The following is a 19998-nucleotide window of genomic DNA, read 5'->3' on the forward strand; positions in this document are numbered from 1 at the left end:
TCCCCTGTGTCAGTTCCCCAATCTACTTCAGGGACACTGCACCCCACTGGAACTACATCATAAACCTGAACCCCCTGGTGTATGTCAACCCCCTCCTTCAAGTCAGGTGCCACAGCTCTGGGTGTTTGTACCTTTCTCTCAGCACTAGAAACTACAATCTTGCTGCCACCATCTGAGCTGGACTCCACCTCCAACTCAGCAAAGCTCACTTCTTGAGCTACCCATTTTTCGTCTTCAGCTGAGACACTCATGGCCTCAAGCCTCTCGAGCTCCAAATCAAGCTCCCTCAATCTTAGTTCATGTGCCAAGGTCAATTTAAATTCTTCCAAGGCATACATCTTCTTGCTCTCTTCTACTTTGTTCTGGGTTTCTATTTCTATCAGATTCAACTCAAGCCTCATGCCTTCTCACTCATGATCTCTAACCCTTTGATTCTCCTCCAACTCCTCTGGAGTGAGACTCCTACTGGAATGGGAGCTGCCAGCCCTTGAGACTGGTCCGACCACGGGCAGATCTGGGGGAACAAAACCATTCTCTTCATCTGCATCATCTTCCTCTTGGGCCTCCCACCAGGCCTTCAAGACTCTTTGTAGCACATCCTTTCTAGAACCGCTTTTCACAGGGCAACCAAGGTCTTTGCAGAATTGCTTGAGCTCCTCAACTTTGTACGAATACAAATCCTCAATGGAAAACTCCAATTCTGCCCTCTCACTTGTTGCCACCTGAGACATGATGCTCTTGAAGAGTTACTCAAAAATAGAATCAAAAATACGGTATGTGGTTGCGTATTGGCCTGCACTTAAACTAGTGATGTACACCAATTACTGTGGGTCAAGTACAAATACAAGTTCAATCCTCACCGCTGACCACCAATGTTAGATCTGGGGGTCTCTAGTTGGCAGGGTAGGTACCACTGTCCAAGTAGGGACCCTTGCTTCTAGTCAGGGAAAGGGGGATACACTGTTAAGATAACCCCTGCTCACCCTCTAGGTAGCTTGGCCTGAGCAGTCTAGGCTATCAAAGGCAATGTGTAAAGTATTTGTACCAACACTCACAGTAACACAGTGAAAACACCACAGATTTACTCCACACCAGTTTTAGAAAAATAAGGTATCTTTACTAAAAACTTCACAAGACCAAATACTACAGACAAACCAACATATAATTCAAAAGGTTACTTTAAAGATAGTTCAAGAGCTTGCAGAAAGTACTCCAGGATGTAAAAGTCAGTGTCTTGCACAATGCGACTCTCAATGCACAAAATGCGACACTTTCGTGCCCAACAGTACCTGTAGTTGCGATAAGGTTCCCAAAAGCTATAACAAGGAAGCTTGCAAAGGCGATGCGATACTCCTGAGATCCTGGGGAGGCTTTGCAGCAGCCCTGCTTCACGTAGCAGAGGTGGCTGCGCCGGCTCCGATCTGTAAGGGGAGGATGCGATGACTTTGGCCTTCGTTGCGTAGGTTTCTTAGGGGGAAGCTTCACGCACAGGTTCGATGCGACACGCTTCGATGTGGCACGATGCGCGGCGCAGCGTTGTCTTCCGGCGCCGCAACTCTCGATGCGCCACGGAACGGGACTCTGCGTCGACGCACCCGATGACTGGAGACTTTCACGCACCGGCAGTGGTGCGGCTCGCAAGCTGGTTCTGCGACGACCCTCGCAATGTCAGGAATCTTCACGCTTCGGGAAGATGCTCGACGCACTCGGCGATGCGGGGACCCTGCGTGTTGCGATGGTGCCGCGATGAAATTTTCCACGCACTCTCGTTCTTGCGACACGCAATCGGATGATGCGTTGGGTACCAGTTGCTCTTTTTCACGCTTCTGCTTCCCAGCTCCCAAACACAGCAAAAACGACCTCCTGAGGCCCCAAGACTGGGCAAGCACTCCAAGGCAGGTCAGAACTCTCTCAGCAGAGTTCCAGGGGAGCTGGTGGTGAAGTCCTTTTGTTCCTGGGACTTCTTAACAGGGAGCCAGCTCTTCTCAGGCCCTTGAAGATCAGAATCAAAAGAAGGGGACACAGCAAAGTCCTTCCCCTCTCCTTGGCAGCAAAGCAAAACAGCAAGCAGGCAGTCTTCTCCTCTTCAGTCCTTTTCAGCTTTCTCCTTTGCAGAGGTTTCTTCTTAGTTCCAAAGTGATCTAAAGTTTAGGTGTCTGGGGTCCTCTTCTTATACCCCTCCAAGTCTTTGTCTCTCTTTGTTTCAGTGGGGGGATTCCCCTGCTCAAACCGGTTCCTGGGTGGGCTCTGCCCTGGAGCACCTGGTTCCTTTCAGAGTGAGGGGCAGGGTCGTTAGACGCTCAGCAGGAGGTGGAGCCTTCTTTGTGCTGGCAGAGGCAGAGTCCTCAGCCTGGCCATCAGGGGGTGGAGCCAGCATTGTGCTGGCAGAGGCAGCCCTACTCAAACCCAGGGGCTACTCCTCCCACCCATCTAAAGCAGATCTCCCTATTCACCCTGATGCTGACTCATCCAGACTCCTGGAGCCACCTAGCCCATAACATGACTCCAGTCAGCCAATCTGCACACAGGCACACAGGAAGGTTAAACAGGAGAAAAGCTACTTTCTAAAAAGTGCTATTCTCACACAGTGAATTTAAAAACCATCTTGCTAAAAAGATGTATAATTAAATTCTGAACACAAAGATACCAAACTTGGATTTTCTATCTTGCCCTTATGGGAAGGTAGGCATGTAAACAGCCTCCCCCATTCTATCCTATGGGCAAGATAGCCTCTCAGCAGTGAAAAACGAAAATGGCTGTAATTCACTACCAGGGCATGTTACACACCTCAGTACATGCCCTACCTTTCAGATACACTGCACCCAGCCCAGGGGGGTACCTAGGGCCACCATAGGGATGCCTGACATGTACAGAAAGGGAAGGATAAGGCCTGGTCAGTGGTTGTACTGGCCAGGTCGACATGGCAGTCCTGGACTGCACATAGGCACTGCAAGCAGGCCTAAGACATCATTTTAGCGCTATTCCTGTGGGTGGCACAATCAGTGCTGCAGCCCACTAGTAGCATTTGAATCACCAGCCCTGGCACGCTCAGTGCACTTTACTAGGGGCTAACAGGTGAAACAAATATACCAATCATGGATAACCAATCAATATAACAATTTATACAGAGAGCATATGCACTTTAGCACTGATCAGCAGTGGTAAAGTGCCCAGGGTCCTATTGCCAACAACCACGGGTCAGAAAAAATAAAGGAGGAAGAAGCAAAAAGTTTGGGGATAACCCTGCAAAAAGGGCCATTTCCAACAGGCATGGAGTGGAGTGGTATGTTGTATTGTGGAGTGAGTGGCGTAGAATGGAGTGGCGTGGAGTCAAGTGGCTTGGCATGCCGCAGAATGCTTTAGAGTGAAGGGGCGTAGAGTGGAGTGGCATGTCAAAGAGTGGAGTGGAGTAGTGTAGAATGGAGTGGCGTAGAATTGAGTGTCATGGCATAGAGTGGAAGGCATACAGTGGAGTGGAGTAGTCTGGAGTATGCATGGTGTGGTAGCGCACTGCCATTACAGACAATACATTGTCAATTGAAATGACCATTACATTTGCACCGAAATACTGAACACACACGATAATGTGTGCAAATGTCATCACCTAGTGTATTGATGTGTTTTGATCGTATTTAAATATTTGTTCCCACCATAGTTCAGAAATACAAAGCAAAGTGCTTCAGTTGTACTAATTCTGATATATTCTGAAAGATCAGCACAGTTAATTTTTGATTGCGTGTTCAGAAAAAAAAAATTCTATCTATCTCCTCTAACAGGGGTACTCCGCAGGATTGTCACAGAAATTCTCTCACTTTAAAGTCCTAGCAAGAAAAATAAGCACCAAGCTATCAGGAAGAGATAGCCTAACATTTGACCTATGTCTTTGAATGCACATCAAATATGACAAGATAAGAACAATATTTAAAGGCCTGTTTACAGAAAGCAAGTTCATGAAAGAATACAGTAAACAGGGTTTGGGCAACGGGAGGGACAACTCAAGCAGGACAGCCTAAAGCAAATAATGCAAGCAAATAGAAAGCCAGAAAATGTGAGTTACAACCTCAAAGTCAATGGTATGCAACGGGTGGAGAGCATTCCTAAGTCAACTTTCTGAATGTTCCTAGGATGTCTTTAGGAAACCAGACAGTTGTGCTGTCTTGTAGGTTTCGCCCTAAAAAGTGAGCAGTGGAAGGGCGCAAGTAATGCATCCATGCTGCAGGGGATGGGCAAACACAAGAAGAGGAAGTAAAGCTGACAAATCAAAAGCAGGCAAATGAGAGTGACAATAAAGCCAATCAATAGAAAGCAATGGGTAGGCTCTATGACCACTTTAGATAGAAAATAGGGGGCATATCTACAAGGCGGTGATATAAAATTATCGCCGCTTTTGCGGCCGTTTTCGGCGATAATTTATCGCTATATTAGCAAGGTCACGCTATCGCGTGAAACCTTGCCTTAGCCCCTGAATTCCTAACGCCCATCTTTGCATCTCTAATGAGATGCAAAGTGGGCGTTCCTCCCCAGGATAATGGGAGAAATGTCGCCAAGCGACATTTCTCCTATTATCAAGCCTCACGCAAAGCAGCATAGCGACAAGAAAAGTAGCGATAACCTCTGTTATCGCTGCTTTCTTTATGCCTGCTTTGAAACTGACTTAGCCGTGATATCCTATGGAAGGTGGATATCATGGCTAAGTATGTGAGCCCTATCAGCAAGCTATCGCCAAACTTCGTGGGATTATCGCTGGAAACCCAGCGATAATCTCACGTTTGGCAGTTAGCGCTAGGATTTTCATCGCTTTTGAGATAAGCGTTGCTAATAGCACGCTATCTCAGCGATAAAAATCCACGCTAGCCGGCGATAATTATCCTAGCGCTAAGTGCGCTTAGCGATAATTATCGCCGGTTGTTGCTGATATGCCCCTAGGTCTTTTTGCCAAAAGACAGCTTGCTCTGTCTGGTATGCGAGACCACACACAACCTTTGCACCATGGTGCAAAGGTGTGCCTTAACGTTTAGCACAGGTTTTGTGCTAAAGTATAATTTTCCAGTACAAAATGCTGTGCATCGACAAACCTTTTGACATGCCATACATAGGATATGGGCTGTAAGGTGCATCACAAAATGTTTGGAAAAATAAAATATCACTCCAATTTTGCACCTGCTTCAAGGAGGTGTTATTTCTCATGCTTTGTGTCAGAAACTATAGGTGCTTGAACTGTAATACCCAAGTGCGATCCAGGTAATGCACCCTTTGTTGCAAAGTGCTGCAAAGAAGCGCAAAGTGCCATATGCACCAAGAAAAGGGGCACCTTTCGAGTGCAAAATACATTTTGTGCTGGAAATAAATCAATCCCCTTCCCAGACTTTTCATGACTCACCTCCGCTTGGCAAGCAGTCACAACCATAGTTATGTCTCAATAGACTTTATTGTTGTTCCAGCTTCATGTTAATGTAAAAAGCAGGGTTTTAGCATTGGTGCCACCATGCTGAGTGAGAAGCAGACGAAGAGGCCAGATTGAACGTGGCTGCTGTCTCGCGGTGTGCTGCCTTCTCAGGCCAAGCCTTAGGCAGATGTCTGAGCTCGAGCGCACAGACACCGACCCTGCTCCTGAGCCGTGAAACTAGCGCTTCCTGTGGTGTGTCATGGCGCCCCCCGCTGGGCTCTGCAGCTCAACAGTGAGTGCCAGTGTGCCTCGGCGGCGGGAGGCCGTGGCGTGCCAGCATTATTCCGCTCATCTGTCTTTCATTTCAGTGGTTTCCACTGCGCAGCGTCAGAAGATGATATTTAAATAAGCCATGTCTACTGCGCACCATGTGCCATCCATCTTGTGAGCTCATTGTTATTGAATGAAAACAGAGCCCGACCCGTGGCTCCGGGGGCCTAAACATCGGGGAAGAAGAGTCCTATGGCAAGACATTGTCGAAAATATGGACGACCCAACGTCCACGCGGCCTGTGGACACATCCCCTCATCAGGACCCACTGTTCTCACTAAAAGCAACATGGATACCACACACTACCAGCCAGTCTTATGACCAGGCTATTCCCTTGTACTCTCCAATACGGAAGGGAATCTTCCAGGGACATTGTAAGGATTTTGGGGGCACTGCGCCACACGTATTTTGGGGCCCGTGTTCAGAATAGTTTTGAATTTGCATCCAGTTTCAGCTATCCGATTCCCTCTTTGGCCAGGTCACTGACAGCGCACAGGCACACTTGTCCAAATTCTACATATGTTTACATCTAATATTCAGGGATAGTGTGTTTTCAATAGTGTAACACAGCAGCAGCTCACTAACATTACTGCGCATAACCTCCGTGACACCCTCCCATCTCTCAAACGCGAGGTCCTGCTTTGATCTCAAAAAAACATTTTTTTATGGATGTTGCATGAAAAATAAACACATTTCTCTTCAAAATGCCTGTAATAGACTCTCACACATCACCCACATTAAAAAATATATAAGGGAGTAACAGTATTTAAAACAATTTGTTTAAGAATTATTCAAGGCCATCAGGGCAAGACTCTCTGCAGAACAGAGCTGGGTCTATCAGGGGGCCCCTGAAAGGCTTGGGCCCTGGTCCAGAGCACATTTTGCAAAAAGAACAACTGATGGACAGAATGCAGAACAATGTCATACATTCACCCCAGTACAGAGATCTGGGCCTAAATCCATCATTCTTTTGCTCCCCTTACCATTCCAGTTTGAACCCAGACATATGCACATCAGTCTTGACCCTGCGCCCAATGGGAACAGTCCAGAGCCCACTTTGCCCATGCCTTTAAACCTCTTTGGAATCTTTTCCTCTCTACCGACACCTAACGCCAAGCCTAACCTCTGACTGAATACAGGAGCACAAGAACCCACACCCAAGGACTTCAATCATATATAGTAACAGGGATGCACTTGTTTACATTTGCATACTTGTCGCCTAACAGAATCTTCTTCATTCAATTTACAAGCACTGTCACGAAAGAGATCATTAAACTCAATGATCTGCCTTGGTGTCTTTTTAAGATGCAAAAACGGGGAGGATAGCATAGTACCCTCGCGCTTCATCAAGGCGATGAGCCTTAACATGGGTGTATGATGATAACAAATTACTATATCAAGCATCTGTTACAAGCAAATTTCTACAGTTTATCAAACTGCCTTGAAAAGGTGCAGTGAAACACGTGTCTGTTGTATTGTTTGTATTGAAGAGTTTAGATGTTTTATGCATATTGGAACAAAAAATAAACTTTTGTTTGTCTTCGAACATTGTGAAGAATCAAGGCATAAAAGGATTTTTGGAAAACAGAAATGATTGGTCATCAATATAGCAAGAACTGTTCTTTGCATTAACGAACAACATAGCACCACTTTTACATTGTGGTGTTGCACCTGAGGAGTTGTTCATCATCTATCTACGATGTTGCCCGCCGACACGTGTTTCACCCTAGTCAGCCCATTTCAAGGCTCAATTGTTTTTGTGGTTTGAGGTCCTCAAAGATTTGCGTACTAGTACCAGTGACTGTTTATGTGCTTTGTCAACGAGAAAGGTACAAAGTTCCTCATATACAGTGAAGAGATCAAGGAAACGTGAATGTGGGAATTTAACCATCCACTAGTTATCAAGGGAAGACCGGGGGAATTCCCTTGGTGGAACTAGAGCTCTCACACACCCAGCAAGCTAGGTGTCATGCTTCATCATATGAGCAATGCCCCTCGTCAAGTCGGCGCTGCAATCCTTGACGGGCTCCCGAAACCGGGGCTCTTTATCGGGGATCTTTTGTTCCTGCCGATTGGTGCATGGGGGAGAGGGGCCTAGTGTGTGTAGATGTAAGAGACACGACAGATATCCTCAGAATAATAGAATTAATAGAGGACTCAAACAATATTGACGTAGAGGCCCTCTACACTAATATTCCCCAGAGAGACACCCTGACAGTTGTAGAAACGGCCTTAAATTCCTTGGAATGGACCTCTCCTACTCCTACCACGTTTATAATGGAGTGTGCGTCCCTAGCTCTAACTGAAATTTTTTTTTAATACAAAGGACAACTATACCATCAATGCCAGGGAACTTCGATGGGGAGCACCTTTGCTCCCAGCCTGGCATGCTTGTACATGGCAAGCTTTGAAAAAGAAATCATCAATAATGACAACAACCCGTACTTCCAACATTTAAAATTGTGGAAACGGTTTATTGATGACATTTTCATTTTCTGGCATGGCCCCATTGATACCTGCAATGCCTTTGTACAATGGATCAATCAGCAAAACATTTTTCTGAAATTCTCCCATACCATTTCAGACACCACAGTCGCATTCCTTGATCTGAACATTAGGCTAATGGAGGGGCAGCTCTCGACATGCTTATACAAAAAACCTACAGATCGCAACAGTCTACTCCTATATCAAAGCCACCACCCTAGAGCCCTAAAAGACAACTTACCCGTTGGGCAGTTTCTGTGCATTAGACGCAATTGCACATCTACTGATGACTACAAAGTAGAAGCTGCCTCTCTAGCTACGAGCCTCAAGACTAGAGGTTACCCGTCTAAAGTGATCAAGGACTCAATGAAGAGAGCTATAAACAACCCTAGAGAGTCTTTACTAGAAGTACACCGCAAACCACCTGAGGATCTGATCACATGTGTCACCTCTTTTACACCTAATTCTGCCCCTACAAAGAAGATCATTTTAAAACACTGGGGTATTCTTAACACAGGTGACCTACAGATACCAAAACCGAGATCTGCTTACACTAAAACTTGCAGCTTGAGAGATATCCTGATTCACACAAGACCAAAAAGGCATACTATCCCATCACAAACCACTCTTTGGGGTTTACCGCCTGTTAAGGGACATTATCCCTGTGGCACTTGTACTGTCTGTAAATACACAACATCAACTAAGGAAGTTACTTTGCGACCTGATTTCAAATGGAGTATCCATAAGCATACCAACTGCAATACCAAACTGTGCATCTACTTGATCACCTGCCCATGTGATTTACAATACATAGGCATGACCATGCGACCGGTCAAAACTCGCATAATTGAGCACCGGAGCAACATCCGTTGTCAACGGGCCACTACTAGACTATACAGACACTTCACTGAGGCTCAACACTCCCCCGATTCATTACACTGGATTGTATTAGAGTCCCATGTACAGATTTCCAAACCTTCTCTGTTCAGGATTGAACAGCTCTAGTTCCACCAAGGGAATTCCCCCGGTCTTCCCTTGATAACTAGTGGATGGTTAAATTCCCACAGTCACGTTTCCTTGATCTCTTCACTGTATATGAAGAACTTTGTACCTTTCTCGTTGACAGTCCTTTTGGGACATGTACACTGGACCTCTAATAAAATAGCCCCTCTGTCCCACTTTTTGGTATTATATGTTTATGTGCTTTAGCACATGTTTAACTGCAGTGTCGCTGTGTATCATGGCAGAAGGACAATTTCACAAAGCAGAAAAAATGTTCTGAGAGTGGTCCTGTCTTTGGTTTGGATTCCACACACCCAGAATCCCAGGGATGATAATGGATATGCTTGAAAAAAGGATGAGCCATGTTACGAACTTCGTGGCCCTTCAAATATCAAGCAGTGCATAACCTCTTTAATTTAGCCAGTGACCTGGTAAATATGATGCTTATCATGTTTAAAATAGGTTTTTGCTATGTGCACGGCTGCAGGCCACAAGATTTCTATAGGCAAAGTTAAAAAACGTACCTTGAGAACAGGATTGACAGTGCAGGCGCAACTCATCAAAATAGTTGGTCCAGATTTTCCCTCAGCTGTGTCTCCATGCTCAAGAAGCTGCCATACCGACTCCCTCACAGTCACTCTGTAAGATTTGGGGCATAACTTCCAAACGAAGAGAGTTTCCCTTTGATGTAGCATTGCATCACACGCTTCTGCCAATATCTAAGACACCATCATTGCTTTGCCTGCCGTGGCTGCACTTTCAGAGAAAGGAGATGTCACCAAGGCCCTGAAATCCTGCAATCCTTTGTCGCCGGTGTGAGGATCTGTGTGTATTATATGATATGGCTAAGTACCCTTATCGTGGAATACACTTTCAAAACCTTTATTGAGTCCAGTCAGACTCGTTTGAGCAACCTTAAGCCCAACCCTGGGTTGCTATAGCTTTTGAGCAGCAAGGCTTGTACAAAGGAACTTAGTCTAAAGCATTTAACAGTACCAAAGAACGAAATAAGAAAGCCACACTACACCAATTTATAAAAATAGATTATATTTTTATATATTATATTTTTATGAATGAGTCCATGATAATCAAAACCCACCAAAGGGTTCCAGAATACAGATTTTTAAAGGTTTTATCGTTTTTAATATCAACTGCAAACAAGCATTGGTCAACAAACAGTGTGTAAAAGTTAGTTAGGCTACTTCGGACCAGCATGGGCAACCAAATCCAACAATATTAAGGTCTGGGGGCCAATAAGGCTACTTCAAACAGTTACCTGGCCACTAGACAGACCCCCAGAATATTTTGGCAAGGATTAGCAAATTTTGCAGCACAAATATGAAAAATTTGTGGCACAAATATGGAAATTTTACGGCACTTCAGTTTGCTATTTGCATGTATTTTTATCAAGTTTTGGGAACTCAATAAAAATAAATAACTCCTGTGCCCGCCGCATGCCCCTTGGGTGGAAATTCCTAAACATTTTGTTGTATAAGCTTTATTTCGACAACTCGTGTCATAAAAGCTATAAAACCACCAGTTATATAAAAGATAAAAAGAATAAAAATAGACCGTTCATATAGTAGCTTATTACAGTAACTTACAACAAAATTAGTCCTCGTGAAACACAGCTACAGCTGGCAATTTTCACGACATTACAATAATAACACATACTTAAAACAGTGTGTAAATGAAGGAAGGGCGTCACAGTGTTTTCGCACTATGGGCTACTATTGGTTTGTCCTAATGCACAATGCCCAGCAGATCGTTTAGTTGCTTTTGCAACCCTCTCGGCACAGAGATGCAAGGTAATTATATACAATAAAGTGCATGTGCGTAGCAATTGAGTGTGACATACGTTGCCATCATTGGGCCCTTGGGCAACTGTGCATAGGGGTCTACCTGCTAGATACTACGACGTTCCTATCAGAACCTTCCTCCTTATAATCCAGGCGTGACTTAAAAACGTTTCCACTCCACAGGCAAAGAGTGGTCTACAATCCAATTTTAGGATACGCAGAGCGTCCCGATGGTTCCGTGTGCCCAGTCGCCGGCAGATCGGTTTTAGCCATTTAGACCTAGGTTTGGCATAGGCCTGGCAGACAAACATAACATGAGCAACGGACTCCACTGGGTCCCTGCAGCTTGGGCAATTGCTTGATCATGAGAATGCCAATCAGCTGTTACCTCATAGACAGGGAGTGTGCCAAATCTAAAATGGATATATAGCATCCTGTCTCAAGGGACATGAATTATGTCAAGGTAGGGCTCCAGATATCCAATCTGTTTATGAAGGAGAAATTCTGTGGTGAGTTTCCCCAGATTGGATTTGCTGAATTTTTGCTGTTCCACCCATTTACAGTAGTGTCGTTTAAGGACTTCTTTTCGGGGTGGACCTTGTTGGCCCAATTGGCTTGGAGCCCTAATTCCGACATCAGTTTCCTGGCATTTGTAATCCAGCCTACCTTATTACTCGTATCAATCATGATACCCTCAGATAGGGCTTACGCGTAGGGTAGGAGCTCAGGGGTTCGCCAAATGCGAGCCCAGAAAAGCAAATGTCGGAGCCTTGCAATGTCACCAATGGAGGGACTACCCATGTTAAGCATTAGTGGAGTAAGAGCAATACTTTGAGGCAGCATCACCAGGTCCCTCAGGAATGTATGCTCAGATCTCCAGAGATCGGGAATCCTATAAAATCCCCACAGCTCTGCTCCGTACAGGGCTGTGCTGACTGCTTTTGAGCAGTAGACCTGAAGGTCTGGAGCTATGGGTCAAGTATGGGAAGAGCGATGTTCCTTTCCTAGGGACCCAGTTACTCGCTTATGGCCCAATAACATCTTGGTTAGATGGGGCTTCCACGACCTTTTGTCTGAAAGACGGACATCAAGGAAATCAAAGGTGCCAACTTTTTCCATGAGGGTGTCCCCTAGCCTTGAACTTCCTTTGTAGGACTTGTGGGGGTTGAAGGCCATAAATTTCGTTTTTGAGTCGTTAATGACCAAGCCCCTAATGTCGCAGGAGAGATGGAATCTATCAAGAAGGAGCTGCAGTCCTGCTGGGGTCTTTGGCACCAGGAGGGTGTCATCTACAAACAAAAGAATCGGTACCTTGTCCCCCCTCCCCCAAAGTGGGTGCATTGGCTGGTTCACGTTGCAGAAAGCTGACCACTCCGTTCATATACAGAGAGAATAGAGTGGGAGCCAGAACACAGCCTTGTTGAACGCCCCTGCTGACTGGAATGCGCTCTATCAGTTGGCCCTGCGCCCCCCATCTGATCGGGGCGTATTTCCCTTTGTGCAGCCTGACTACCAAGTTAAGAACGGTTAGGGGGATGCCCATGTCTTTAAGCACAACTTAAAGTTTATACCTGGGTACTAATTCAAAGGCAGTCTTTAAATCAATAAGGGCTACATAAAGACTGCCCTTGCCGATCACTACCACCTTCCAATAGAGGAGTAGAAGGCGAAATGCCTGATCGATGGTCCCCATCTTAACCCTGAAGACAGCCTGGTATTGAGAAAGGATTGCATTGTCATCTGCCCAAAACTGGATCTTCTGCAGGAGGGCTCTACAGAAGACCTTGTGGAGGGCATCAATCAGGCTAATGGTCCTATAGTTTAAGGGTTCATCTCTATCTCTTTTTTTGTAAATTGGGACCACCTCTGCGCCCTTCCAAGACTCTGGGACTGGGACGCTGCTAGCATTAGACAAGACCAGAATATAACGGGCCCAACGTGGTATATCAGCTAAAAATAGATCCCCCGGAATGCCATCTGGCCCTGCAGCTTTGGACCGCACTATTTGACTGACTGCAGCCTCGATTTCACCCAGAGTAAAGAATACTTCATCCAAGGATTGGCTAGAAAGGACAGCCACCTCTGCTGCAGGCATGACCCCAGAGATTGTGTAGAGGTTGCTGAAGTGGTCGTACCATTCCTGGCCGGTGGTATGGTTGGGGGATGATTGAGCCCCTAAGCTACTACCCCAGGTGACTAAAGACCAGAATGACTTAGTGTCCCCGTCTTCACTTGCTTCCTTAAGCTGCTGCCATCAAGATTCATCCCATGCCCTTTTTGCAGAACGCAAGATTGCCTTGTATCGCTTCCTAGAAGCTTTAATTAGGGGGCAATTCTTGGCTTTGATGGCTGAGATTAAGACCAAGAGCTCACGTCTGCACTCCTTTGTGTAACACAGGTGCACTCCTCCTGTAGGGATACTAGGCTTTCTGTCTGACCTTGGAGCTGTAAAGTAAGAACTAAGTTGGTCAAACGTTCGAGAGTGGGCCATGCTTACGTCGGCCACTCCATTTTTGGCCAAAGACTGAAGTTCAAGGATGCCTACTGAAAGGTTGTGCTGTATGCCCTTGGTTTTGTTATCTTGCAGGACCACCTTTTGCCATTTAAGTAATCGCCTATTGTTAGAGGGACAGACCTCCTTGGTGTAGATTGGGCGTGAGTTGCACTTTGGGTGGTTGAGGGCTTCCCACAGGGGGTTCAAGCTAAGGCAGAGGGGGTTGTGATTGTTGTCTGTCGTGACACCCACACTCATATTGACCAAGTCTCTCCAGAGCCTCACATCGAGGAGGATATAGTCGATGCGTGATTGAGAATTGACTCTGTTATACGTATTCGCACCCTGCCTATCCGAGGGAGTTCTTCCATTTACAGCCCTTAGGCCGTGCTCAACATTAAGGTGTTAAGTTGGAGCGCCATCTGTGTCCACTTTTTAACTGGGGGCTGGGGGGAGATCTGGGGGGGTGGAGTCCCATTTGAGGTTGTCGTCCTCGAAACCTGTTAGGTCTTTTTTATTGAGAGGCCCAAAAGAACTATTGAAGTCACCTGCTACCATTAGTCTCGAGTGGGTTGGAAATCTAGCTAGACATAGATCTAGCTACAATAGGGTGGGAGAAAGTCTACCCCCTTTGGTCCCCCTCGCATAGACATTGAACAGATCAATGGAGTGTCCCCCCGCAGGTCCCTTGATGCGGATCCCCAGGATATCAGGGCTAGGGCTTGGAAGGAGGGTGATCAGGCATCACAAGGCGATGGCCACCCATATAATCAACACCCCTGCTGGGCGCCCTCTCCCTATTAGAGTTATGGGTGAACAGTAGCATGCATAGCCAGATTTAAATAGAGGGAGCAGACTCCAGGTCTCCTGAAAAATACAAAATGTCATGCCCCTCAATAGGAGCATTGTAATGAGGGAGTGACATTTTGCTGTTTAGGCCGGCGACATTCCAAGAATTTACCCTAAGCAGTCGATGATGATCAGGGCTAATGGACAGTGTGGCATTTGGGTTGGAAGGGCAAAGATTAGTGGGAGCCTGGGTCGGTACTTGAGGGATACAATTTATGCCGGAAACCATCCTGATAGGATTAATCAAGGCGCTATTCGCGTCTATTTCTTGCATAGTTCCATCCTCCCCTGTGTAGAGCAACATCTGTAGAATCACGTCGCTTGGGCGGTTTTCTGCATGGGTGGGAGGTGTGTGGTATGGCCTAAAGAGCTGGTATTCTTCCCTCAGGAGTCAATCCTTAGATTCTAAGTAGGAACCTCTAAATGTTTGGCCTAGGAGTGGTGATGAAATGGGCTTACTCTGTTCCTGGGGTGAAAAGCGTTTAAACTGGATTAGAGAGGTGTCAGGGGAGCAAGATCGGTATTCTATGGGCAAGGAGATTTTTGGACAACCTTAACCCTTTGAGGGTAAGTTCGATGCAGTCAAGAGGTTGGGCAGGAGAAGTACATCTTTGAGCCCTTATGATGTAATCACGGATCAGAGTGCAGCATCCCCTGACATGACAAATCCAGTAAATTGCTTTATTGATCAAGGAGACTTCCCCCTCATGCCCCGTTCTTCTACCAAATTTTGGGACTGGACCATGAAAATTGTTTGGGCAGGCAGCAAGCTGAGGGGATCTAATGGTGTTGATGGTGTTGGCTGGTTCCTACCATAGTGTAGCAATAATTGCCCCTGGGATGGGTTATTATGACTGATCCCAGATGATTCGAGGGACCATGCACAACCCTTGATTTTAGGGGGTAATTAGCTCGATTGGGAACAGGTTCAGCTTGTACTTGGGTACTTGGGGTGATAACCGGGTGTAACTGGGGGGTACCCTTAGATGTGTTGTGGAGTAATTGCAAGTGGTTTTGCTGCCTGGCCCCAGGGTGGGTTTGTTGGACAGTGGGGATCGCGGACCTTTCTGTAGGAGTAGTTTTACTAGCGTTGTGAGACTATCAATCATTGTTCTCATGGTCCCTACTTCAGCCCCAAGGTCATTAATGAGCCAGTGAGTGGTCAGGTTCTGAGGATCTGTATTGGTTGCGAGTGAAGTCTCTTCAGGAGTCTCAGGGAGCTGTTGGGGGATGTCATTCCCTGGATCGTCCAACAGATCCAGAAGGGGGGAGAATCTGTTGGCACATGGGATGGCGGGTTCTGGCTGTGATGTAGGGCTACAGGGGAGATTAGAGGGAGGATGGTGGACCCTCACAGTGTGGGATGAGACCCCTTGGTTACTTGAAGGGGTCCCCTTCGTAAGTGATATTCTAAACATAGCTGGGATAGCAAGAGGGCCGGTGGTGCTGGTGGTGCTGATGGAGGGTTGGCCAGCGGGGCTGCAAAGAGAGGTGGTTGGTGCAACATCTAAGATGCCTTTGCATTAATTTAACAGGCAGTCAATGCGGTCTAAGACGCAATTGCTGCCTGGGTGTTTGGAAGATTGCCCACCTCTAAGACCCTCTATAGCTTTTCTCTTCCCCATCCCTCAAGCCTCAAAGACTCACAGCCCAAGGTGGATTGAAAACAACAGCAGTCAGAAACCGTACCAACACAATGTTACAAAAAGCCCAAACAGGGTGACAATAGTAGGAGCACCCAACCCAACAGTAGATCAACACAGCCAAAGGGCTTTGACCTAACACACAAAACATTTTTTTAAAGAAATTGCCCCCCTGGGCCCACCCTGTGCCCCAGGGGTGGCGGGCCCAAAACTTGATACAAATTATTGCCCTTGCCCCCTGGGCCCTGTGGCCACAGGGCACCTGGGTGGCATTAACTTTTATCAAGTTTTGGGCCCACCTCGTGTCCTGTGAGAGCATGCATTCTTTAAAATCATTAGGGCTGGCTGCCTATGGGGCCCAGGGTTCATCAATTTTTAACAAGTTTTGGGGAACTTGGACGGCGGACCCTAAACATTTAAAAAACATAAATGTCCTCTGTGTCAATCACATACCTCATGGACGGCGGGCCAAAAACTCTATAACAGGTGCCCCGTGGGGGAGGCCCAGGAGAGCATTAATGTGTATCATGTTTTAAGACTGCCACTAACAAGGCTCGCTGCAGGACCAGGGGCATTTTAAAAAAAAATGTTTAGGGCCGGCTGCCAATGGGCCATGCGGCGGACACAGGGGGCATTGAGTCATTCTTTACTTCTATTGGCCTAATGGTGAGCCACTGGACCAGTACAAGGAGGGATGGATTCCTAAATTTCACTGGCACTTTTGTAAAAAGTGCAGCCTTTTACAAAACTCCAGATACCGCGATTGTTTTGCAAATCACACAGCACTGGAGGGTCTAACTAGATCGTTTTCCAGTCCAGTTCTGGCCTTTACAGCATGACCACCAAAGCCTATCATGCAGTGGTCCTGATGCTGGGAATGCAGGATGAAAAGATGCTCAAGGATGCTCATGTTGCAATGTGTTCGATGGGGGTGCCTTTGTGGTGGTTCCTTGGTCCACGGTTGAGGTGAAGTGACTTGGTCCACAGAAGTTAGTGTCCCACAAAACTCTCTTTTCGGGGTTAGAAGGACAGCAGCATCTGGGCTTTGGATCTCTCGATACTGCGGTTAGAGATAAATCCTTTAGAGGGGCTAGTGTCTATCTTGGGTGATTAATCCCAAGTCTGATGGCATTCCTGGGTCAGGCTGACAAGGGTGCAACTTCTGGCTGTTGAGGATTTGTCTGTTGGGGCTCCCAGCAGCAACTAGATGTAAAACATTTCCAGTGGCTAGCAACTTGCCAGTTTGGGCTTCTTCAGCTCTTTTGTCCCTGTAGCTGGTTTCAGGGGATGAACAGATTGATCCTTTGAGTCACTTCTGTGGTCTAAGGCTGGGGATCAGCTTTTCCATGAGTTAGGAGCCTCAGGCACAGTCCAAACCTTACTAGCCTAAAGTGCAGCAGGTGCAGTCCAACAGACAGTGCAGCCTCTCTTTGGGCAGTTCCAAGGGCAGCAGGACAGTCCTTCTACGGTCCTCGTTCCAAATACACCATGATCTGAGGTTCAGGGTGCCAGGGGTGCCATATGTATCCCAGGAAAGTGCCCTGAGGGGGCCATGCGGCCACTAGCCAATCCCCTACCTTTTGGTGATGGCTTTGCGGCAATGTGTCGCACCTAACAATCCCAGAGTGCATTTTTCTGCCCACTCCCATGATGCCGGCACCCTTCCTCAGCTGTTACTTGCTTGGTAGCCCACCCTAGAGGTGTGGCTACCAGTGGGCTACACGCCCACGGTAAAACCAGTTTGGGTACTGATCTTCCATCTCTAGCCCTGTCTCCAGCTAGTCTACAGTTACAAAAGGCAGCCTCTCTGCAGTGGTATCACTGTCTTCCCATCAAAGGCAGCTTCCCCTTTGAAGCTTGGCTTTTGGGCTAACAGCTCGAGTGGCTTCCTGCGAGTGGGAGGTATCACCTTACCCTGTGGCAGGCTGTATTTGATCCTAATCCTGGTAGTTATTCACACAACTCCCCAGGCGGGCAGAAAGCTGTCTTTGGGTAGTAGCCCGTTTGAGGCAACTGGACCACTGGGGCACAGATTGGTAACTTTCTAAAAGTTGCCCTACTTTAATAGTGACATTAAATTCGATCTGGGCATCAGATCGGTTTTAATGCCACAATTAATTTGATACCATCCAGAATTTGATTTTATTAATTTGATTTTATTAATTTGATTGATTCAGAATTTGATTATTTTGATAACATTCAGAAGTTAGCCAGACTGAGGTGCCAGCCTGCAACCCTGTGATAGCCAATGGGGCTACTAACTTTTCCAAAGCAAAATGACAACTTTAGGGATTTTGCTGCTAAAACACATAAAACTACATGTCCTACTTAATAATATACAGCTCCCTGCCTTAGGGCTCTGTAGGCTTTCTTTAGGAGAAACTTACATACATCATTAAGGGAAGCGGTGGCTTTGCCATTAATGGTAATTGGAGAGTCAAACTGGCAGTGTAAACACTGCCCTACCAGTCTGCAGTGGCAGGCTGGGAGCCATTTTGCACTTTGTCACACACATGGTGGCACAATCAGGGCTGCAGCCTCATGTGGACACTCTGCCTTACATGCCCTTGGTACCCTGGGTACCTTATACTAGGGATTTATAATTAAGTCAGTACTTACCAATTGGGAGTAGCCAATTCGATATACACTTTGTAAGGGTTTGAACAATGGCACTGAGGTCTGGTTATTAGGCCTCAGTGCACTCCCAGTGTCGAAAAACAAGAAGCACCAGTCCAAAATTGTGGGGTGAACATGCAAAAAGAGGCATTTCCTTGTGTTCCGGTCTATGATATGTCTAACTCAAGTTTTGTAAAAGTTGGCCTGCTGGTGCTACACAAGTATCTTAACTCAGCAACAGATCTCCTAATTAGAGGGTAATTTACTACAATCTATAATCTCTCCAGTGCTTAAAAAAGTAAAGTAAGTTCCAGAGGTCCTGATGATCCTTGCAACTTTTGTGGGATTGTCACACATTGTAAAAGCATTATTGGCTGATTTATATTCCAATTTCAAACTGAAGAAGCTGACGAGCCACTGACAATCTTGTTATGACAATCCAAGAAAGGAATAGGTCACCTCATATGAGTCACATACTAATAATACGAAAAAAAATCATTATTCGTTTAAAGGGGTTGTCTTGTAAGACAAAAGGAATCAAAATTTCCCATTTCATTAGTTGTATTTAACTTCAGAAGACAAGGATAAAAATACAGATTAAAACATAGCACATACTTTTTGTTATAAAAAGATACAAGTGTTATCGATTGTTGTGGTGCCTAAATTCACCAGAAATCACAAACATTTGCCTGTAGGCAACGCTAAAAACTGGGGTAATATTACTCACACAATCTATTATAAAAAGTATGCAGAATCTTTTTATTTGTTTTTATGCTTGCCTTTTGAAGTAAAAAAAAATACTAATATTGAATTGACCTGAATTAATTGTTGCCTAGGACTGATAATTGGAAAAATCTATTCAATCTTCCCGTCTCTTCTTTGGGAAATTATGATTTATTTTGGGTTACTAGACAACCGCTTCAGGTTTTACTCTTTTTAAAAATTTCTAGTATGCTGTTTACACGTACAGTCGCCTACATCCAGAGACTGTCAAGACTCACATCAGTAGTAAATCTTCATTTAAAGTTTGTCAAACAAAAAAATAACACAAAGTCTACATTACATTTCCCTCTCCCCATCCTTGTATCCCTCTCCCTACTCATCGGTTTTGATCATCTACTTCTATATATCTCCATGTTATGTCACACGTAATTGCTAGCAAATTGTTTGCCAGTGAGCCCAACCTTCCCTCTTTCCTTCTCACATTTTCAAGAATTCTTCCAGAATTAATTGGAGCACCCTAAGGTGTTTTGGGGCATGTCAATTCCCTACATTTCTTAGACAAATAAGCCAATATTGGTCCTCAGTCTGTTTCACACACTTTTTCTTTGCCTTCTGCAGCGAGTGTAAGCTTTTCTTAAACTAGATGGGAAAATGTTGTATCTCCATCCAGCT

Source organism: Triturus cristatus, chromosome 7 (assembly GCF_964204655.1).
Source record: "Triturus cristatus chromosome 7, aTriCri1.1, whole genome shotgun sequence".
Classification (NCBI taxonomy): Eukaryota; Metazoa; Chordata; class Amphibia; order Caudata; family Salamandridae; genus Triturus; species Triturus cristatus.